Raw genomic sequence first — 17,230 nt, 5'->3', positions numbered from 1 at the left:
CAAAGCAAGCAAGCACAAGCCTTCTCTGGACATTTCCAAGGCACTGTCACCATCTGTTGGTCTGTCTTCCACAGACCCTGTGGGAGGGGCAGGGAATCATGAGCAGCCTTGGGGCTTTATAAGATAGCAAGATGCTTCCAATTAGATAGAGGGAAGTTCCATTTTTTTTCTGCAGGTCAGTGGTTTTTAATAATTCTCTACAGACTGAGACACCCACAAAAACCCCTCATGGGCGAATGCGGGGCCTCCTTCATCTCCGTGTACCAAGAACCTAGTACTGGGCTGCTTCACTAGGAGTTCAAGGAGAGGGGAGAAGGAGGGAGATGGGAAGGGAAAAAAATGAATGAGGAAAAAAATTTGTGTGGGTTTTTCTGAGCCTAAAAGAAGCATTACAGGTTTCCCCAATGGTTATAAATAAACTGCTAAGCACCTGTTCCCTCTTCTGGGTGCAGATGAGTAGGCATATTAGTGCTACAGAACTGTAATGGCTAGGCCAGAACCACACTGGGCATTTTCACCAAACAGGGCCCAAGACTTACATGCCCCCCCCCCAATGAACCAGACCCCCGCTTGGACCATGCTCCAACCCAAGAGGTCTCCAGATTCTCAGGCAGAGCCATATACGAATGCAGAGAAGAGAAGAGACCAGACCCCCATAGGAGCACAAGAAATCTCTGCCACTTCACTCACCTGCAACAGCTCCAGCCCCAAGGTCAGCCAGCAGCCATGGCCCATCTGGGCTTAGGAAAGAGCCCAGAGCTCCCAGAGCTCTGCAGGGCAGAGGGATATGGGTTCAGCAGCTGAGAGCTGGATAAAGGATGTAGTGGGGTATGGACTCGAGATTGTTGCTTTGGATACACAAGGTGTGTTCACGGGCACAATGTTTATTATCTCCAAGAATCAGCTAGCCCTGGGAGGGGCTGTCTCCCCACAGCCAGCAAGACCCTGCTTATGGGCTTATTCTCCTGCTTATTTATATTGGGTGTATCGTTGTTATCATTACTACAATGTTTAATTTTCCTCATCCTCTCCTTGGAAATGATGCCACAGGGAAAGAGTTTTACTTTAATCAGATGGCGGGTCTGTGGAGAATCTGAACAAGTCACCAAACCACCTCAAAAATGGATCATCCCTCAACCTGACTGGACAATTCCTGCCACCTCCCAAATCCTGGAAGCTGTTCAGACCCTCCCCAAATGTTCCTGTCACAAGGCTGTCCATCATAATTAGGACCATGTTCCACGCCTTTCTAAAGGGCCTCCACATTGCTTCTCAAAGTCACCCTTGCTCAAACCCTGTGACACAGAGAAAGCAAATGCTCTGAGCCCCCATTTAACAAATGAGGAAACTGAGGCACTGCATAAGGCCTCTGCTTCCTGGGGCTGTGATTGAGAAATGCTCTGTGTCTCCTCCTCCCTTTTCTCCACACCCAAAGTGGTTCCCAGGTAACCTCCATTCCTACTCTGAAAGGTCCCAACCTTGTGACCCAAACCTCAAAAAACACATGTAGAACTGGGTGTGCAAACGCGGCTTTCCAAGTAAATTTAAAAGGGTTAAGAATCATCATCCCATCCCCTACTCAGAAGTTGTGCCATCAGCCCACAGTGACAGTCACAATTAGTCATCCCCCGGCAGTGACAAGCAGCATCAAGACCCCAGACAGGGCTCCTCTGGGGATCATGAAGCAGGACCTTCCCTGGTGGCAGTTGTATGAAAGTGTACTGGCGGGTTTAAATGCATGCAGGTGACTGAGGATGACATGGACAGCTAATGCCACTGAAAGATTTCATTGTCACAGTTCCCCTGGAAATGAGAGGCACAGTGTGGCACACAGGGCCACATGGGAAGCACCAAGGCGAGTCAGGAGGCAGAAGTCAGAGCAAGGGGAAAACAGAGCCACAGGATTTATTGTTATTCTGCACACAAGGCAGGGCAGGCCAGGGGAGATGGCCTAGGATTGGCTAGTGTGGATAATGTCATCGGCAGACTGTGGGCTGAGGGGTAGTGTCCGATTGCCTGGTGCCTGGCCCTGGGGTCGTGCAGGGCAGAGGGATATGGGTTCAGGAGCTGAGAGCTGGATAAAGGATATAGTGGGGTATGGACTCGAGATTGTTGGTTTGGATACACAAGGTGTGTTCACGGGCACAATGTTTATTATCTCCAAGAATCAGCTAGCCCTGGGAGGGGCTGTCTCCCCACAGCCAGCAAGACCCTTCAAGGAACCATTATAAAACGTAGGAGTTGTAAACCACAATTGATACAGCAGTGAAGGGGAGGGTCAGGGTAAAAGTAGGTCCTGACACGCATACACATGGCCTCCACAAAAAGACATCAACCTCCACACCAGGGTCCAGCTGCCAGACCAGAGAAGCCCCATTATCCACCCTCTTCCCTCCCCACAGAAAGCCACCCACCCAATTTTCTTCTGAGGCCTATCTCTTATCATTTTACCTTGATTTCACCAGGATTAGGATGGAGGGGCACACAGAACAGGATACAGCGAAACAATGTTACTTGCTCTGGGTCACATACTCCCCCATGGGCCTTCCAAAAGCCAGAAATCCCCATCTTTCCAGACGACATGTGTGCTTAAGGACACACAGCCAGGCAGTGGGGTCTGTCTCCGCCCTGGCGTGTCACCACCACCCTTAGGGAAGCTGCACAACTTGCAGGGGACACCGTTGTGAACGAGCTCCCAGGCCTGGCTCACTGCATCTGGCACTTCCCACTCAGCCACCTGGCAGGAGGGTGGAACAGCAACACGTGTGCAAAGAGACTGCCCACCCGGCTCTCCCACTTATACACACTCTGTGGCTTTAGGGGTCCCAGAGGCCCTGCTGCCTGAATGTCGTTGTCTCCCCACTCTCTGGCAGCCAACACATGCAACCCTTCCTTAATTCTTCTTTCCTTTAGCTTTGTTCAAATGTCCCTCTCTCTGTATTCTTGATAAAATGAGGTTCATTTCTTCATGCTGAGAAGGAAATGGTCTTGAAGTAAAGCAAACTGGGGTTCAAATCTCATCTCCATATTTCCTCAGTGAATTACTAAATCTATCTGAGCTTCAACTTCCTCATCTATAACATGGGAATCCTACCTACCTCATAGGACTACTGATGAACACCTGTGACAGCATGTGTGGTAAGCCTGGCACATAGCAGATACCTCAAAAGAAAGTAATGGCGGCCTTTATATTTCCTAAGTCTATTGAAGCACAGAAGCTGGAGGCCTTTGGGGCTGGGGAACAGTACAGCCAGATCCCTGAGGGCAGCATGAGGCCTGCCCTTGGGGAAAAGGCCTGGATGGGGAGACCTGGGACCATGTGCCCCTTACCAGTTTGGCTGAAGATGCTCCTACTGCCACCAGTGGGTTGGCCCACTTGTGCTCACTGGTTGGCCCTCTGATGATACAGGTAGCCCAGACCCAAGCAGGGAGCCCCAAATGCCAGCCAAGTACCCTGGCCTCAGGATCAAGGGTGCATCATGTTTGTGTGCAAAACAGTCCAATAGGGTAATAATTAATAATCCTCTTTGGCTGGTGAGCTGCACATCAATAATGCAGAATGTATGATATAATTGCACAGTGTGCCTAATTATAGACTCCAGTGACAATAATAATAGGATTAATTAACCTGGAAAACACTGAACACAAAGGGATCTGTGGCAACTAAAGAGCTGTCCAGGGAAACTAAAACTCAGAGGAGAGGGGACCCTGCTGCCCTGTGTTACCAACAAGGAGCCTCTTCACAGCGAACTCCAATTGTCCCCAAACAGGAATGACATGATGCTAGCCAACGGTTCCTGGAGGAACTGTTCTGGCCTCCTGGCTGAAAATGCCAGTTGCTCGGGGGTCCCTGAGGCACAGTCTGTCTCATAAAAGATCCGGCAGAAGTGGTAGCAGAACTGGAAACTTGCCCAGAAATGAACATCCCTTTGTGTCACCAGCCTTGTTCATGTGCCTCAACAAAGGCACAGACATGGGGCCATGCTCTACATTTTGGCGATGGAAGAGCTGGCTGCCTGCTGAACACTGTTGAATGCTTGCATGGGCACTGCGATGAAAGCTATTCCCTGTCTGGGCGAAGGGGCTGGTGGGAACAAAGCCAAATGATCTGGGTGCGACGACTAGCCACTCACAGGAAATGCTCTCCCTGGTGCCTGCTGGGTGGCAGGCACTGCCACAGCACTGTGACTTCCTCCTGGTCTGGCAGGCAGGACACGCTTAAGTACATAGCTTCCAAGAGGCCATCCAACCTCCTCCAATCTCTTCAACACTCTGGTCTCCTCAACAACAGACAGCAAAGGGGACCAGAAGTCCAGAGGGGCCCTGTCCTGAGCAGTCATTGTGGCTGGCCTTCAACTTCAGGGCCCACCTGCACATCATCCTCCACTCCTGTCCTCTGCAAGGAAGTGACTTTCGGGCCCAAGACAGCTTCCTCACAACTGTTCTGGGGACGTCCTAATCACTAGCACATGGCCCATGCCTCTGAAAATGGCACCCAACCACTTCAGTATGTCAAGTACATTTCCCATACAAATCAAAGCCACACTCAGATATCACCTCACGCCAGTCAGAGTGGCCAAAATGAACAAATCAGGAGACTATAGATGCTGGAGAGGATGTAGAGGGACGGGAACCCTCTTGCACTGTTGGTGGGAATGCAAACTGGTGCAGCCACTGTGGAAAACAGTGTGGAGGTTCCTCAAAAAATTAAAAATAGACCTACCCTATGACCCAGCAATAGCACTGCTAGGAAGTGACCCACGGGATACAGGAGTGCTGATGCATAGGGGCACTTGTACCCCAATGTTTATAGCAGCACTCTCAACAATAGCCAAATTATGGAAAGAGCCTAAATGTCCATCAACTGATGAATGGATAAAGAAATTGTGGTTTATATACACAATGGAGTACTACGTGGCAATGAGAAAGAATGAAATATGGCCCTTTGTAGCAACATGGATGGAACTGGAGAGTGTGATGCTAAGTGAAATAAGCCATACAGAGAAAGACAGATACCATCCATATGTGTTCACTCTTATGTGGATCCTGAGAAACTTAACAGGAACCCATGGGGGAGGGGAAGGAAAAAAAAGAGGTTAGAGTGGGAGAGAGCCAAAGCATAAGAGACTCTTAAAAACTGAGAACAAACTGAGGGCTGATGGGGGGTGGGAGGGAGGGGAGGGTGGGTGATGGGTATTGAGGAGGACACCTGTTGGGATGAGCACTGGGTGTTGTAGGGAAACCAATTTGACAATAAATTTCATATATTTAAAAAAAATAAAAAGTACATTTCCCAGTCACAGGGCCATCTCCTAAGGGTAAGCCCTGTATCGTTGGCACCTCAGTAATTTGGGAGACATCAGAGGTTTTCATTAAACCCTTATCAAATGAGTGAATCATAAACAAGATGCCATTAGTGGATTTCCCACTATATGCTGAGCACTGCCACTTTCATACAATCCCGTAACGACCCTCCAAGGTAGATCATATTATGCCTCTTTAGGAATATGATATTATGCCTTATTCAAGGAACCGAGAAGTGGAGGAATGAATTTAAGCTACTACAGCTGGCAAACAGCAGGACTGAACTCAGCTGAGCTCTTCCTGATCCTGCAGCACCTTTTTCACTACATCCTGTTATGGCAAATATAGTTTCACTTGTAATGTTGGCTTCTATAAATTAGGGATGTGGCATCTAAGAACATACACACTAGAACACACTCTACTACACCAAAAGCGTGGTGAGCTATAGAGGTCATTTTAAGGGGGTTTGCAGATGGTCTCTTTCCAACAAATTCAAAGAGGTCCCCAGGGTGTGTATGAGTCAAGACAGTGCTAGCTGCTGTAATGGATGAACCCCAACATCTCAGGGGCTTTGTTCTTTTTCTCTTAAAGTCCCACTAGCAGGTGGAATGGAGAACTCTACACTGCCCATTTAGGGACACAAGTCAAGGAAAGGGCCTTCATCTTCAATGTATGGCCCTGATCATTGACATCCAGCCAGAGAGAGACAGGGAGAGGGTGGGAAGGTCACATGGGAGGCTCTAGGGAGTCAGATGTGGGCGTGGTAAGAGGAACTGGGAAATGTGGTACCTGGCTGGGCAGCTGCCACCCTGCAACAGCACTAAACCGTGGAAGGGAAGAATGAATCTGGTAGGTCCAGCATCTCTGCCACACTGTATGTCCTGTATAAACAGGCAGAAGATTTGGCCCTGTCCTGCTGGGATGGGGAGTAGGCTGGGATTCAAGGGTAGAAGTATGCATCCACCATGCTGGTATGCATTGTGCATTTATGGTGCATCTGCCTAGGGATGTCGGCGTGAATGGTAGCATTTCCTGAAGCCTCGGAGTAGGTGTTGGAGCCGGGCCAACTGTTCTCTAACTGAAGCATGAGTTCCCCAAGTCTCGGTTTCCCCTGCTGTGACTTGGGAGCAGTAGTACCCAGCTCACTGGGTTTTGCCAAAATGAAAATGAAGTAGTCCATGTAAAGCTCTGCCTGGCTCACAGTATGTGCTCCGTAATATTAGTTACTGTTACAACACATTTACCTTATTTCATTTAATCCCACAACAATCCACTCTGATAAGCTGAAAGAAGCTAGTATGTTAGTCAAGTTTATACCCCACTAAGCGATAGAGCTAGGAATCCATTCCATATCTATCTGACTAATAAGAACCCAACAGAGCTCTGGGTGTATGGGGAGAAAGTGTACAGGGTCTCCCGGGAGGAGTCTGGGTGAAGGCAAGGAAAGAAGGAGTGATTAAAAGTCCACACTAGAGGGGCGCCTGCGTGACTCAGTCAGTTAAGTGTCAGACTCTTGATTTCAGCTCGGGTCATGAGCTCATGATAGTGAGTTCGAGGCCCATGTCTCTGTGTTGACAGCATAGAGAATCTTGGGATCCTCTCTCTCCCTCTCTCTACCCCTCCCCCACTCCTGCACACTCATGCTCTCTCTCTCAAAATGAATAAACATTTTTTTGAAGGTCTGCACTAGAACACGAGGAGATCAGAAAGCACTAGACCCAAGCCCCCAAAAGGGGCTGGTCCTGAAGTCCCCAGATAAGAGGGCATGGGGTAGATTCTCCCTTAACTCCTCCTCCACTGACAGGGGCCAGAGACCCACTGAGTACCAGTGATCACTGGGGCTCCTCTCCCAGCAGTGACTATCTTTTTACCTGGAGTTTTTTGCCAGTTGTACTTATTACTATTGATTATGCAGTTAGATTAAAGATTATGTACAGTAATAAACTAGAAGTGTGAAAAGGAAGTTGGTGATTGCAAATGCAGCATATTGAACACTTTGGGAAAACTTGATAAGGAGTGGCATTCAAAATGTTGTTAAATAAAATGGAGCTGAGTACATTAACAAAGAGTGGGGCTTGGGGAGCAGGGCAGAGGGGTGGTGAGAGTAATAATAAAAATCTAGAATTCTGAATTTATGCTGTTTTTCGTGGTCTTGAAGTTCTTGCTCTACTTTAAAGAAACTCAAACTTGGCTTACCTGATGCATCACAGGTGTTGTTGATGCCCGGAAAGTGAAAGGAACTCTAATTAGCAGACCCACATTCAAAGAATAGGCTTTGACCCTTCATCGAAGGATTGCAAATAAGTACACATTTAGATATTTTGCACAAGATGATCCCAATGCATAGGTGTCTCTTTTGCCACAATGCCCTGCTTCTGCAAGTCTTTCTGGATTCACCAACTACCAGTGTCTGTTAAGTCACACAGACCATGCTCTGTTCTTGGAAAGCTGGGCTCCAGGGGAAAACATGGGCCCAGAGAAACCTGTCCTACGCTTCTGCCTGTGATTCTTCCGAAATGTATAGCAGTCAGGGAGCTCGGTGACCTCGCTCAAAGCCTACCAGCAGGGACAACCAGGGATGCACCTCGAGGCCTCCTTGATACATGACCTTCAGTTAGGTGCCCCAAATCATAGTCTTCCCCTCAGTTAATATGCTAATCAAACATCTTGCCTTCTACTTAAAATCCCTAAATGTCCTTGGTGTTCTGCCTGGCTCAGCCACAGAGCAGGCTATGCTGCCTTCCTTGGTGTCTTTTGCTGACTCCAGGCCAGAGCCTGGGCACAGAGGACACAAACCCTCATTCTTCCACTTGTTCACTTAACAAACATCATTGAACAGCTATTACATTCAGGGATTACTTCTGAAATGATGAAGACAGTCTGCCCACTGCCCAATAGAGGACACCATAAAAGATGATACAGTCAATGTAGTCAGTGCTGGGGTGGATGCTAAGTGAATAGACAGGAGAGAATAACTCAGGTACCAACTGGTTAATGTCATACTCACAGTTGTAGCCGATCACACGTGTGTGCACACACACACACACCCCATTCCTTCAACCCGGTAGCAGCTCTCAGCTGTCCACAAGGTGCTCTGGAGCAGAGAACTCTAAACCTCCAAAAGAAAATGAACATGGAAACTCAGCTGCTGCATCAGGAACACCTCCCTCTGGCACCGCAGTTACCAGGATGCAAGCAGAGCTGCGTCCTGAAGCCCTCTAAGAATGGCTCCGAGAGTTCCCAGGAATTTCATCAAAACACCCTCTGCATAGCCACCTCCCCAGAGAACATCAATCCAACCACATCACTCCTCTGCTTGAAACATTTCAGCGATTCTGCCACTACAGAGCTAATTAAGTCCTCGCCCTTGACCTCACGTGGACAGCTCTCCTGGATTTGTGGACTATTTCACCTCATCTGCCAGCGTTTTGACTTCTAATTCCAATCTGCTGTTAGACACACACTCACATACGCACACTTGTTTCATGCATCCATGATTTTATTTACAATTTTCCCCCTGCCAGGACTTGTTGGCAGTGTTTTGTTTTGTTTTGTTTGTTTTGTCCTAACTACTCTTCTCTGCTCTTAAGAGCCAACCGCAGCACCGTCTTTTCTTGGAGGCCTTCCTGAAGCTCCAGCTCCTGCAAGTGCTCCCATAAAATCCAGAGCCTATCCACTTGTCATTCACTATATTAACACCTATTTGCACACTCCTTGAGGGCACTCTCTCTGGTCCCCATGCTGAACCATGCAGAGCCCAGCACCCACTGCTCAGTAAATGTTGGTCATCTGAGGCAGGCAACCTAATGTCCTCCATGTAATGCAAGCTGCTACATAAGGAAGGGCAGGTTAAATGAACACCATCAGGTAGTGTCCCCACTGAGCTGGAGAGTGAAAGCGTGAGTGTGAGCATCCCCCGGGAAGGTGTCCTGACCTACTGACCTGAATACACAGCTGCGTGGTAGGCAGAGCTTAGAGGAAAGGATTGGGTCAGGTTACTGCAGCTCGATAATAAACCCTCACACCTGCCCTGATCCCTTGGTCTCTTTCCATGTTTACTAACTTTCAGTTAGTAAATTGCTTCTCAAAGAGGGGGAAGAGCATGTGCTGTCCAGGTGCCATGACTCTTGAGTCTTCTTGGCAACTGTATCTCATTGTATATTAATAAACAGCATTCTGGCTTATTAATAAGACTTCTGTGAGTTAAGCAAGTGTAAATCAATTTGCCAAAGCCTGACGTCCCCCTGCACCCTGCAATTGCAGCGGTCGAAGGGGATCCTTCACCACGGAGTGTGGGAACTACAGCACCTTAGAGATCACCTAGGAAAGACTGGGCATTTCATCACAAGGAACTGGAAGGGATGTCCTCAATGAATTCTAATCAATCCTGGTAGTGAGAAGAATGTATGAGAGTTCTGCTCACTTGAGGAGCTTACAAACGAGTCTGGGAGTTGTGTGATAAAACAGAGAGAAATTGAACTTTAGAACCAAATAGGCTGGGGCTCAGATCACAGCTTTGCCACCTACTAGCTGGACGGCCTTGAGCAAGCTCCAGGACATCCTCTAAGTATCTATTCATTCACATGTAAAATGAGATTAATGATATCTATTTCACAGAGTTATGGTTATTTGAGATATTGTATATATCACATACCTCATTGTGTATACAGTAGGTACTCAATAATCATTTCTTTACTTGAACCAAAAATAGGATAAGGACATAATCAAGGACTAAACTGTGATGCCCACTCTATATACTGTCAGAGTTCAAAAAAAAGGAAACACACAGTTGGGGTTTTGTATGAGGCAGATGGATGGGTTTAGGGAGTGGTCAGCTCGAACCCTCTAAGGTTATTTCACACCTATCAAAAACCATCCAAAGCCCCCATTAGGTCCTTCAATCAAACCAACTATTTCACAGACCACATTTTCTCACCCTATTATGGGTTTAATGGTGTCCCTCCAAAATGTATATGTTAAAGCTCTAACCCCCATAATGTAAACTTATTTGAAAATAATGTCTTTCTAGATATAGTTAAGATAAAGTCATAGTGGAAGAGGGTGAACCCCTATTCCAATGTGACTGGTGTCCTTTAAAAGGCAGAAATTTGGACACAGACACTCACATAGGGAGAGTACCATGTGAAGATTGGATTTTGGCTGCCACAAGCCAAGAAGCCACCTAAAGCCAGGACAGTGCCTTAAATACATCCCCCCTCATGCCTGCAGAGGGAGCATAGCCCTACTGACACCTTGATCTCAGACTTGCAGCCTCCATAACTATGAAACAGTAAATTTCTGTTGTTTAAGCCACTCACTTTGTGGTACTTTGTTATGGCAGCCCTAGGAAACTGATACACACCCATGTCCACTCCATTGCCATCGTGCCCTGAGGGGGCACTAAACCCAAGCCAAAGGGGGCCCAAGGGAACCTACATTTACTCCTCAGCTCAGGGACTATGAGCTAAATAGTGTCAGGCCTCTGGGCTTCTGTGCCCATCAACCAGGAGTGGAGAAAACCTGAACTTCAGGTCTGCAGTTCCTAAACATAGATGCAGGGTGACCAGGGCATAAGAGCTCAGGTAGACAGCATCTGCAAAGTCCCTACCCCCTGTCTGGTTCTAAAGTCCACTTCAGCCTCCTTGCCCATAGCTGTCCAGCCTTTGCTTACACACAGATAGTTGAGCAAAATTTATTATCTCTTTAAGTTAAAGATTCCACTAAAAAACAGTAACAATTGGGATACCTGGGTGGCTCAGTCAGTTAAGTATCTAACTCTTGAGCTTGGCTTAGGTCATGATCTCATGGTTGATGACATCAAGCCCAGAGTTGGGCTCTGTGCTAACAGCGCGAAGTCTGCTTGGGAGTCTCTCTCTCTGCCCCACCCCCACTCATGTGCATGCTATCAAAATAAATAAATAAGATTAAAAAAACAATAACAACGACAAACCTTGATCAACGCTAAGTTCTTCTTACAGAGAAGTTCAGATCTTTCTTCCCATAACTTCTTCCCTTAGCCTAATTAATAATTCTGCCCTCAGGGACCATGAGGAAAAGAAAAGGAAAAATCGAATCCCACATCTTCTTGGCAACTCTTCCAGTTCTTGAAGACTTAGTATGTCCCCCTAGTATTCTCTTTCTCGGCAAAACAACTCTTCCTACTCACCTCCTACCTTAAAGGGAAGTGGCCACGTGTTCACACATTATGGAAGAATTTTACTTCGCCCATGTTTCTTCATCACTATTTCTCTGGTTTGGGGCTCAGAGTTGAGTTCCTCAGGTCACACAGCCACTGCCCCCACCTTCTTTCCCAGGTCAGCTCATATCTGGTGAGAGTCTACTACAAGGGGCCTTGGCAGAGGCTGGGAGTACCAAGGGGTTAGGACATGGTGTCATTCAGACTACAAGCTCTTAGCAGGCAGGGTGACCCCAACTGTCACCAATGTGGGGGAAAAAATAACTCTTTACCCAAACAGGCAGTAAATGAAAGTTACAGAGAGAAGAAAATCAGATACCCTCCAATTGACGTCAGACTCCCAAAAAGCTCAGTTAAGCAGAAGATTATTGTCCCCAAAGAGAAAGAAAAAGGAAAACTGAATTGACCTGAAAACAACCCCTGACCTCATTTAAAGACTCCTTTTTTTTGCAATCCAATACCCAGGATCCCTTCTTGGGGTGTAAATTCCCTGAAAAGCCAGATCTTTTCAGGACATGAAACTGTTGGCTGCCCTTTTGAGGGCTGAGAGCAAAGAGCTCCAAAATTTATGCACTACATTAAGCGAGATGCCTTGGTATCCAACTAGGTTAAATTGCTTTCTATATTTAAATTGCCTGCTAGCTGGTTAGATGTGGGAGCCACAGCTGTGAAATGGATAGTTCCAGCCAGTAAATAGAAAAGCATAAATCCTAATGGATTAATCTGTTATAATTAGACAATTCTGGATGACTCTGACACGGAGCCAACTCTTGGAAGAAATGGGAGAGAGGTGGGGGTGCCCACAGGTATGGGAAGGGACATGGCAAGAGAAGAGCAAGAAGATGAAAGGGGAGGTCTGAGGATCGGAAGAAGGTTGACCAGCCACAGTGAAGGATGCCTGAGTAAAGTCTGAGATGGGGGGACAGAGGGTTTAAAGAAAGATTCCTCTCCACAAAAGAAATCCACACCTAAACCGGAAATTTATAGAGAAGAAAGGAAATACATCACAGTGGACTCCTCCCTCCTCTCCCATCCATTTCCTTTTACTTATAGAAGTTCTTCCCTTCTACTTCTCAAAGGGGCAAACCCTTTTGAGAAGTTTCCTTGGAGTCTCAAGAAGCTAACCTGGAGCACTTCACTCTGCTCTCTCCCTCCTCCTGCAGCTCTTCCCTCTTGCCAAGACCAGAAAACCCTGAGGGGAGTAAACAGCCAGCAGTGAGAGACATTCCGGCCACCAGGCCCAAGAGAGCCAGGGTGCAGGTGAGGAGTTGAGAGCAGGTTAAGGTGGGCTGGAGGATGGAGCTGGCAGTGCAATGGGAGCACATTTTTGGCCACAAGCAGTTCTGGGAAATCCCTTCTCACTCTAGATCAGGATAGTGAGGATGCCTAGAGCATAAAAGTTCGGTTATCTGGGTTTAATCTAAGTTAAGGTCTTATCGATTTGGAATTCCAAGACAGTTTTGAATGCTTGTGTTCTCCTTGGGACCATCTTCTGTCCTGAGACAATCTCCAGGACCAGAGTGATCTCCTTCCCAAACTGTCCAACCTATTGTTCCTGCTTCCAATACAAGCCCTTGGCTCCAGCAAGACTGGCCTCTTTATTCAAAGAGACCTCAAAGAGAGAGTAGCTAGGAGTTAAAGGTACTACTGATAAAGAACGGGGACCAGAAGCTATATAGGTCAGAGTTTCCTAAGTAAACACACACACACACACACACACACACACACACACACAGGCACTAAGAGGTACAAGTTTGGATTAATCTGCAGATGAAAGAGAGAGACTAACAAGATAACTCAGAAGTTTAGACAACAGGCAGTGGTCAAGGAATAAGCTGGATTCTTGATATAATGATTTACTAGGGGCACTGAGAGCCAGGAAATCACAACTGGGCATCATTTTGGGCAATCAGGCCCTATATTTTGCCAGCTTAAATAGAATGTGTACCAGATCAAGCCTCATACCTACAGTGATGTCCTTCTATAATAAAACAGATAAAGTATCTGCTAACCACCCATCTACCCTGAGCTATGCAAAACTATAAATCCAGATCCAGATACATAATCAGAAATAAAGGGAGTAGAAATAAGACATGAGCAAAAACAACAACAACAACAAAAGATCTTGAAATAGAGCCTGTGCCTGCTATAGGTTCCCAGATCAGGTGCAAGTAGCCCTGAGTCTCCAAGCAGACCCAGATGCCCCTCCCACCTGCCAGGAAAGAGAGCCCACCTGGGCCCCTGGGAGAGGATGGAGGGTCAAAGTAACAAGTTGCATCCAGGCTCTCTCTACCTCAAACTCCTCTGTCTCCTGCTCCAATCCTCCTGGTGAGACCGAGGGCCACCCTAATCCCGTTTAAGCAAAACGTTACCTTATTGAAAGAAAACTTGAGTAAGGATGGTATATCCCCAGATGGGAAAGCTGAATGTTGTAAAGAATATTCAGTTCTTGAGGCATCTATGTGGCTCAGTCAGTTAAGCATCTGACTTCGGCTCAGATCATGATCTCACAGTTCATAAAAGTGTTCATGAGTTCAAGCCCCGCATCAGTTGAGCATGAGCCCTACTTCAGTTGAGCTCTCTCTCTCTCTCTCTCTCTCTCTCTCTCTCTCTCTCGATTCTCTGTCCCTCACTCATTTGCGCCCTCTCTCTCTCTGAAAAAAAAGAATATTCTGCTTTTCGCATATTAATTTATAAACATGGTGCAACTCCAACCAAAATTCCAAGGGAATTTTTTTTCCTTAAAGCTTAACTAAGTGATCCAATGGTGCTCTGTAAAAATAAATATGCTTTCATTCCCAAAAATATGAGTGATAAGAAGAACTTGCTGAGGTAAGAATTAAAACTGACCAGAACAACAGAGATCAACTAGCGTAGAACTGATGGAAGGATCACCACACAGTTCACAGAAAATCCAGGTGTATAAGGAAGCACATGACTCATACACATGTATGACTTCATCTGAAACATAGATGCCATCCTCAATCTGTCAGAAAAATTGGGACATTTGGCTATTTGGTTAAGAATTTAAATTTTTTATCAAAATTAATGGGTGAGTAAATTTTATAACCTAAAAATCATAATAAAATCATTAAATAAATAGAAAAATGGGTGAAAATTAAATTCATCCTGGGGTGGCGAAGACTAAGCATGAAGAGTAAGACTGAGAAAATGTTCTACATGCAAATTGAAGTGTGCGCAGGTCAAAATCCCTGTTTTAAACAAACAGGCCAATGACACATTAGAATAAAATAAGGATATAATTAAACAACCCTTTTAACATTATTTATAGAGCTCATCTATAAAAAGGAAAGAAAAACAACCAGTTAAAAATAGCCACCACTGGCTTAGTGGCTTAGTCAGTTAAGCGTCTGACTCTTGGTCTCAGCTTGGGTCTTGATCTTCACTGGGTGTGAAACCTGCTTAAAAAAAAAAGGATGTACATCACTACATAAAAATAAAAATGGCCATTAAACATTTTTAATAATAATAGTGCCTTAACATGATCATTCTCAATCACTACTGATAGGAGAATAAATTGATTAAAGTAAAACAAAACACACACACACACACACACAGAAATGTTCTGGAAAGTTAAGTTGACAATATGTAACAAGAATTTGACTTCTAAGACTGTGTCCTAAATAATCAGAGATACAGGCAAGACTTATGAGCAATATTTTTATTGAAGTGTTACAAAACAAAAAATTGGAAATAACCTTAATGTCCACTAACTGGGGACTGGTTTAAAAACATACAGTGCACCTTACAAGGTGGATGATTTAAGATCAATGGCATAGGAAAAGGCTCAAAATATAATCTTAAATTTTTAAAAATCAGAGAAGACTGGAAGAGTAATAAGTAAGGAATTCTGTAAAAAGTTTTTGAAAGGAATATATATATAGAAAAAAAGACTGGAAGGAATTCTTTTAAATGTTAACAGTGACTATCTCTGGGTGGTAGAATTGTGGTAATTTCAGTGTTCATCTTTATACAGTTCTGATTTTTCAGATGTAATATACTGACCATGTTCCACCTATATAATTAGAAATTTAAAGAAACCAAGCTTATTTCTAAAAGAGTAGTCCTCCAGTGTTCCAGAAAGGGAGAAAGGGAGAGGGCCCTCTGTCTAAAAGCACTTCTGAAACCTCCCGGATGCTTCCTCCTTCAGCACTGAACAGACTAACGGAGGCTTTAACCTGGGCTGACAGCAGGATTATTTATACCAGTGGCTACACTGCTGCTCGCTCACCTGAAGGGAGCTCCCTGCTGGATCCCCTCTTGCCCTAAACAAATCAGACCCCACAAGCCAAGCCTCACTGTCTGCACTTATCCATGTAAATTAGCTCGATTTGATGTTCATAATTGCTCTCCTCAACTGCCACATGCACGCACGCACACACACCTGCTGTCTCCTCAGATGTGATTGGCAACCACGGAGCTGTCACCAGCGCTGACCTTTGCTACACAAACCCTCATCCGGGCCCACTATCAGGCTCACACGCACCCAGCTCCCTGCACTGCTGTGTACCCTCACACTGCCCTGCCTGGAACGCCATCCCCCTCCCTTCTGCCAATCCACACCCTACCCCGAGTGTAAGTGGCCCTGCGGTTCCTAGCCCAATCTATGAAGTCCTGCTCTGTCCCAGTACAGTGCACCAGGGACAGAAATGGATAAGGCCCACACTCACTACCCATAAGGAGCTCAGCATCTAGTGCAGCAGACACACAGACGGAGAGATCATTTTGAATCCAACAACGAGGGTGCTATGAAGGAGCTGGATGTTGGATGCTAAATGATCATGGAGGACTTCCTGGAAGAAGTGGTGCCTGACCTGAGTCTAGAGAAGGCCATATAGCAGTCAGCCAGGCAAAGGGAGTGGGAGAGAGTCTAGAAGAAAGAACAGACTAAATGAAAGCCTAGAGTAGGAAGCAACAGAAGCTACAGGACACCCCAAACTGAAAGTTGGCATTCAGGGAACAAGAAACGGGAGGAAAGGATCAAAGGAAGGAATGATGCTGGAGAGCCAAACAAGGACCCGGTGATAAAGCACGTGGTCCGGTGAGCTGAACTGAAGAGCTGGGTGTGGCCCAGGATTTCCAGCAAGCCCTGTCTCTCCCTGTTTAGCCCCCACTGGTCTGCCCAAGAGCACATCTTGGGCCTGGCTCAAGAAAAACAACTCTGTCTGGCAGGATTAACTGGTCACTGCTGTGTCAGCCACCCTGACTGTGACCTCCACATACCTCCCTTGTTTCCAGATTACCAATGCCTGGCCTGGGTTCTCACACATCGTGGCCACATGTGGGAGGTTGCCAGTGGTGGTCCTCTACCTGATCCAGGTCATCCTCACCTGGGCCCTCTCCAATCAGGCTTGCATCCCCACCCTCCTCTGAAACAGTGCTCATCAATGTCACCAATGACCTCCACATTGTAAAATGCAAGGCTCACTTTCCAGTCCTCACCAGCAGCATCCAGCACAATGCTGACCACACATCAGCATTTTCCCTGATTCACATCTCCCAAGCCCTCCTGGACACAGCCCTCCCGTTCTTATGGATCCTCACTCAACCTCCTTTTCTGGTTCCTCCTCATCCAGGTCATATCTTAGGGCTCAGTGCATGGTCTCTTTTCTAAGGTCTTAATACTGTCTTTCAGATGACCTAACTCCTGAACTCTTACTCCTATATCCAAATACTTGAGGTCCTATGTGAAATTCCACGTGGACATCT

The sequence above is a fragment of the Felis catus genome, chromosome B1, assembly GCF_018350175.1.
Source record: "Felis catus isolate Fca126 chromosome B1, F.catus_Fca126_mat1.0, whole genome shotgun sequence".
Taxonomy (NCBI): domain Eukaryota; kingdom Metazoa; phylum Chordata; class Mammalia; order Carnivora; family Felidae; genus Felis; species Felis catus.
The sequence above is the reverse complement of the archived record's forward strand: the minus strand, read 5'-3'. Positions refer to the sequence as shown.